The sequence below is a fragment of the Pseudomyrmex gracilis genome, unplaced genomic scaffold (genome assembly GCF_002006095.1).
Source record: "Pseudomyrmex gracilis isolate BER0280 unplaced genomic scaffold, ASM200609v1 scaffold_1217, whole genome shotgun sequence".
Taxonomy (NCBI): Eukaryota; Metazoa; Arthropoda; class Insecta; order Hymenoptera; family Formicidae; genus Pseudomyrmex; species Pseudomyrmex gracilis.
Genome location: NW_018021801.1, coordinates 25,333 through 32,633, shown reverse-complemented (window position 1 = coordinate 32,633; position 7,301 = coordinate 25,333).

Sequence of the window (7,301 nt, the reverse complement as noted above, 5' to 3'; positions counted from 1 at the left end):
CGCTCCAGGGGGAATCTTGTATTCTCCGCCGGGTAAACCGGCTTGCGATCCGCGCCGGGGGAATCTTCCGATTCTCCGCCGGGTAATCCGGCCTCCGCTCCGCTCCGGGGGAATCTAGCATTCTCCACCAGATCGACCGGCATCCGTTGCGCTCCGGGGAAATCTCCCGATTCTCCGCCCGGTACACCGACATCCGCTCCGCTCCGGGAGAATCTTCCGATTCTCCGTCGGACCGACCGAATAAGTCCGTGACTTTCTCGCCTACCGTTCCGAGAAGCACCGCACCGTTAAGTCTTCGATCTACGGTAACATTTACCTTGCATTTTGTTATTTTCTTTTGTATATATTCCTCTCCAGAGGACCGAACGAACCGACCGAACACGTGACTGTCTCACGCATGATCCCGAGAAGCACCGTGTCGTAGATTCTTCCGTTTATTCATTTATTTTCTTTGTTTGTATATATATATATATTGTTTAATTCTTTTTTATTGAATAAACCTTATTCAATTTTGTTACTTAAAACTACCGAGTCCACTCATTTTCTTACCTGTTCCTGGAATCCGACGAGCTACTCCGCACAATTAAAAAGATATAAAACGACGGAATATTTTTCCCGTGAAAAGTAGAACCGTTACATACTTTTCTCTTTTACTTCTTTTTTTTGATATATGTGTTTAATTTATATCATATTTACTTTTATTATTTATTGCATATAGCTTGACGATTTTATGGAGACTGAAACAGAAGAGGCATTTCATCAGCCAGTACCTTTTCATATTTCGAGTAAAAAAAATAGTACTAAAATAAAAATAATAAATTATTCATTATTCATTCATTTTAAAAATAATAAATTTATTACACATTTATATTAGTTTATTACAACAATTGACAAAGGGATAATACCAATCGATTTCAATTAAAAAACTCATTGTAACATTATGTATGTATGAAGATACGGAATAGAGTGTTTAATCAAAGAGCGCGTGGCTCAGCGGCAGCGTGCTAGATTCGTAGCGTCATCGTTGCTGATTCGAGTTACGGTGAGTTTTTTTTCGTTTTTTTTTCTTCGGAATACAATTCCTTTTTACTGTACAATGCAATTGCTACTTAAAATAAATTTAATTAACAGATTATTGATAGATTGTGTTTATAAACAGCAGTAACACCAGATAAATCTTTAACACAACAAATAAATGTAAAATATGTTTTATTTATTGAAAGTAGATGGAACAATATACATACTGTAGAATGATATTTAATCTAAAATAAAAATCTTTCACATTTATTTGTTGTGTATAGTATTGATTTATCCGCTGTTATTGCTGTTTATAAACATAATTATTAATAGTCTGTTAATTACATTTATTTCGGGTAGTAATTGCATTGTGCAGTAAAAAGCAGATGTATTTAGGAGAAAATAGCACGCTGCCGCTAAGTCACGCGCTCTTCGGTTAATTAAACACTTTGGGCTATCACACACAAAATGACATGTACATATGCATAGCATAGAACTATTTGGACCAATGAGTATAGTTTTATGTAAATTAATGACGACTTTATGCTGGACGCTCATATAGTCTTATGCTATGCATATGCAGCTATGTCATTTTGTGTGCAATAACCCTTTATTTCGTGTCTTCATATAATAATATACGCTTGATTTTTTTATTTCGATTTTCTCTCTTGAATAGTACGTCTATCCGTTTACTCTGTAATACTTGACATAGTATCGATCTATCGATACGATGTTTCATTTGAAATCGATTGGTATCATTTTGTGCACTCTCCTTGTAAAAAAGTTATATTAATGCAGAAACAGATAAAGAAAGTATTATTCTCAAACTTTTATTATTGCAAATTTTGCAATTTGCTGTAAATGACCCAATCTAGTTTTACACTTAGGTTGTGTCAAATCTATATATATATATATATACTGTTATATGTATATACTGTTGCAGCAACAATGGCCCAAACGAGAACAACTGAGACAACAACAGCAACTCACACTACCACACCAGTCTCTATTTCGTGTAAATAAAAAAATTCACGCGTTCATTACTTTCTATTACTTGATAAATATCTAAATATTTTATATTACTTGATAAATATCTTTATACTATTGCAAATGCAAAATTGTACATAACCGTTTTGTTAAAATTGACTTATTTTACTTTTACAATTCGACTGTCTCGAAAAAATATATATTGTTCTAGCACTTCTAGCCCAGACGCAAACAACAGCAGCTCAAGCTACAGTCTCTACAAGAACTACAACTAATGCACCGATTTCTTCTCGTTTATGTAAGATAAATATTATAACATTATATTTACTACAAGTTTATTACAATTCGACTGTCTCGAAAATATATATATTGTTCTAGTACCTCTAGCCCAGACGCGAATAACAGCAGCTCAAGCTACAGTCAACAGAAGCTCTACAAGTAGAACAATACATCCAACAACTAATGCATCGATTTCTTCTCGTTTATGTAAGATAATAAATATTATAACATTATATTTACTATACAAGTTTATAATATAAAATAAGTACTTTGTTTAATACAATATTTAATATAGAATTTTACCGATAAATCTAAATTGTTTTATTTATTTTAGCAACTTCTACTTCAGAGAATATCAATTATACTTCAAGTAAGTAATACAAAAAGAATTATCTTTTCCATAAAAAAAAACAATTTAATTTTATATTACAGTTTAAAAAAGTATAAGAGGAGTGAGAGCCGGCAGGCGTCGCCAGCAAGAGCAATTTATGCGATTTTTGTGGCAAATGTCGGCTGCTCAATATCACTGGGGTCGAGGAAGAGGTCGAGGACAAAGTAAAAACAAAAGGTAAATATATTATATTTTTTTTTACAAATTACGTTAAATAAAAAAATTGCATAATTTTTGTTTTTTTGTTTTTTTTTGTTTTTTGTTTTATAGAAATGACACGCGTAAAAGCAGCGCCAATTAAAAAGCTTTTTTTTATTTTAATTAAATATTTTTATAATATTTTAGTTTTGTTCTTTGTTTTATATTATTCATATTATTGTATACATTATTACTAATGTTATTTTTTATTCTTATATTATTCTTATATTTTATCTTATTATTTTTTTCTAGTATTAATTTTTATATTAATGTAATATTATACCATAATTGAATGAATGGACTGACGTTAGTTTATGTTTTCATCATAGATTATATCTAAGAAAGCAGTGTTTTGTATATACCTTTTTCAACATGCTAAAAACCTTATATCTTAAGCAGTTCTGTTGTGAAATTTAGTTCTAATTTCGTTCGGGCCATTGAGCAATTGCGGTAAGTACGCATCATTGCTCAATCGACCCGGTTTTGTTTCAAAAAGGTAACAAGCAGCATTTCTTTGTAATGAAATCTGCTTGTTAAGCGTAGTGATAAGTATGATACAGACACAGCACGCAACGTCAGCGACCTACGTGCAGTAGTAATTAGGTCGCTAAACTGCTGAGTGATCGCGATCNATTCCTTTAAAAGATCGATCGCGAGCAACGACAGACAGATCGTGAGTAGCTGTTGAATACTGTGTGGCTCCGAGTCCATCCGGAGAGTTTACCGCAGTAAAGCAACAGCTAAGTGTCAACATAAGCGTGCGTAATTGTACAATAATTTGTAAACTTGGTAGTAATAAACTACGCCAGTTTTTTATAAAAGAATATTATTCATCACCAAGTCCTTTATCTTCCCGAATCTCAACAGTTCTGTTGTTATAAAATAATAAAATAATAAGTTTTTTTAGTAAATTTAATTGTTTTTTTTAAGCTATAACCCTAGAACTGTTTAAGATATAAAAATTTAGCATGTCGTCAACACAGTGATGCTTTCCTAGATACAATGTCAGCGTTCAGCAAAACTCAGCGCTTAGCAAGCACTTTACGCTTATTGCTTGTCATTGGCATATACTTTCATATTTCCAGCGGATTTACAAAAAGAGACCAATTACAAACAATAAGCGTAAAGCTGTAGCTTACTAAGCGCTGAGTTCTGCTGAACGCGGCCAATAAATGACAAACAATTATACCAATGTAAATCCCTTCATTCAATTACACATTTTAACTACACAAATATTCTGTAATAATACACAAATAAACATATTTGTAAACATATATTGATATTTTAATAAATAGAGTTTTGTATAAAAATGAACTTTGTTTATTTAATCTTCTTCTCATAGATAGATTATCTTTTATTATTATCAGAAAGAGTATCAAGAGAGTCGCAAACTTGTAACGTCACAGTCGCTTCTAATTAGAGGAAAAAACGGCCCACTGGACTCGAGAGAAGGATTATGATTGATGCAGAGGTTAGGAGAATTGGCATTTTATAGATCTAGACCAAATTATGTTTACGACTATTTATGATTAATTTCGAATGTTATCAGCCGCTTTCCGATATTGGTTACGTTCAGAAACTCAACAGTTGCACAACGGTTGAGAGATGATCACTTATGATTAGATCATACTTTTGGAACCGTTGCAAGTTTTAAAGAATAGTTCTAAATAGTTCCACGTTTCAAATACACATCTATACTGCATTCAATTTAAAAAGAGAAACCAAATGAGCAAAAACTTGTTGTTTCGCGCATCTCTCTTACTAAAAAATCTCCTTACTCTGCAGCCTTGGCTGTCAAATGTTTCACAAAAATCCCGAACGCAACGCTATCCCTACGCTACTTTGCCTGCTTTTCTTTTCCTATGCGTAATAAAACACAGAAGTACCTCGCGCAGCACGCGCGCACTTCGTTTGCGCATATACATGGCGCGAGGCACTGTCATATCTCTTGATTCTTTTCTCAAATTGAACGCTACAGATAGACCTTGACTTGTGCACGAAAGTGTCGCCACATAGTGACGACAAGAGGAAAGGCACGTTTTGCTCTGGCGGTGAAGTCACGCATTATACTGTCCGACGATGACCATTTTTTAAATCTAATTTTTCGGGATTTTGGCTTTTGTAATGACATATTTCCGTTGGAAAGGCACGGACAAAAAAACCGCGAAATACTTTTTTTCGTGCCTCGATCTCAACTTTCGATTGAGTCTACCACAAACTCAATCGGTTTAGCCGTTGTTGAGATCGGAAAATCTCGAAAAGTCTCTCGGCTAAATCTCGCGTATAAGAGGCACGGGGTACCTCACGCAGCGCGCGCGCACTTCGTTTGCGCATATACTTGGCGCGAAGCACTACCGTGCCTCTTGATTCATATATGTAATACTTCTATATCGCTAGTACGGTGCCGACCTGAAGCCTAAACGTTACGGTGCAGACAATATAGTAGCCCCTCTCTCGCGCAAGGTCCAGCTGCTTTGTGCGCATGCGGTGAACATTCAAGCACGCTTGGGAATTTCTCTTTCTTGCGTTCTTTCTTTGCGTTCTCTTACTTTTCAATGCTTTGTCTCGCTCGCACTTGCTTAATAGACGCGCCTGCGCATAATGACGCTCGACTATCTATGTCCATATTTGGACCAGTGTTCACAGTTTTGGCTTCCTTACAGCATGCTGAAGCGGTGGAAGGGATGCGCACAACAGCAGCGAATTCTACCTGTATAAACTCGCTGTTGTTGTGCGCATCCCTTCCACTGCTTCAACATGCTGTAAGGAAGCTAAAACTGTGAACACTGATTTGGACTTCGCGCGTCTCTCTTTCTCGGGCCTCGTGCTCAGAGATGCCAGATCGTGCAGGCAGCGTCGAGAGCATCAAAGCGGCGGAACCCCCACCACTTCGATGCTCTCGTACGCACACAAGCGAGAGCCGCGTCCGTGTGCGTGACGTCACGCTTGGTTGTCAGCTTGTGGAAGAGTGCAGACCACGGTGTAAGATAGTAAGGTAGTCCGACTCTATCCCCACTCCTGTGATCTTAAGTAGGAACTTCAAATATCGTCCGATAGGTGTTTTAATGAAACACGCGTACTATCGGTGAGATTATATGTATGTAGTAGTACTCACTATTCACACACTGTGGTGATATGTATTACTACTACGTGTAAGGATGCGTTTCGTTTCATGTATATGTGTGAATGATCTGTAGTATACGTAATGTATATAAATAAATGCGCGCATATATATGAAACGGAACGCAGTTAAGATGATTACTACTGTGACGTTTTTTGCGGTTGTAACGGAATTCTCGCGCCACTTCCCCGCAAACGGAGTTTATTTCACGGGACTCGGGTGAGCGTCCGCGATAATGCAACGTCGAATCACGAGCAGGATAGAAAAGATGATCCAAAACGAGCGCCGCCGGGCCGAGTCGACGAATACTTTGTTATAATTTTGGGCGCCAGACGCGTAATCGCGTCAAAAATCAGCGTCACTCGACACAACAGGCCGACTAGCTCTATTGGGAACGGAGAGGAGCTGGGTTGAATAAAAATTTGGAATGCTGTCCCTTGACCTCGCGATAGGGAGCTCAGATGAAGAAGGGAAAATCAGAGTTAACCAGTATGAATTAATAATTAATTAACAATTTATTACGCGGGTAGAAATGCAAGATAGAATTAATGCAAATTAATATAAATATAAATATAAATATAAATATAAATATAAATATAAATATAAATATAAATGAAATGATATATAAAGAGTAATAGAAAAAGAAAAAGGTGTGATACAATAATATAAAAAAATAAGAGAACAAATAAGCAAAGGCCGAATAATATAAAATAATACAAAAGGAAAGTTACTGAATCGACGACGGGTTACGACAATTAACAGAACGAATCACGCGAGTTAACGAAACAAATTATGTCATCGGAACGATATCGCGAAAGTACGGAACGGGAGACTTTACTCAAGGCTTCAAGTTGAACACGGACTTACTTGTTTCGCCGATGATCGCAATTTGGTCGAACGGCTCACCTTGCCACACAGCTTTCGCCGGTTTCGTGTCCCTAGGCCCACAGATAATGTCGAGCCGAGTTCTTATTCTACGCGCATGCACCCGAAAGAAAATACTCGCAATACAGAGCGAAGCGGGTGCGACGTCGAGGCTTGCTTTTACTTTTCAATTATCACAGAATGATTAGCCACGCGCGCTGTCTCGGCGCTAGGAAGATCGGCGGTACAATACGTTACTTGATCGCGAATAATCTCGGACAAATTATACACTCGAAATGCGACACGCATTCACTGTACGCTCGCGAATTGGTCGGCGATAATTGTCCCGAAAATTCACCACCCGAAATTACCGTTAATTCGCACGTTAGCTCGGTACAATGGGTGTGTTTAGCCGAAGTTAGCGCTACGTAGCGCTACGTAGCG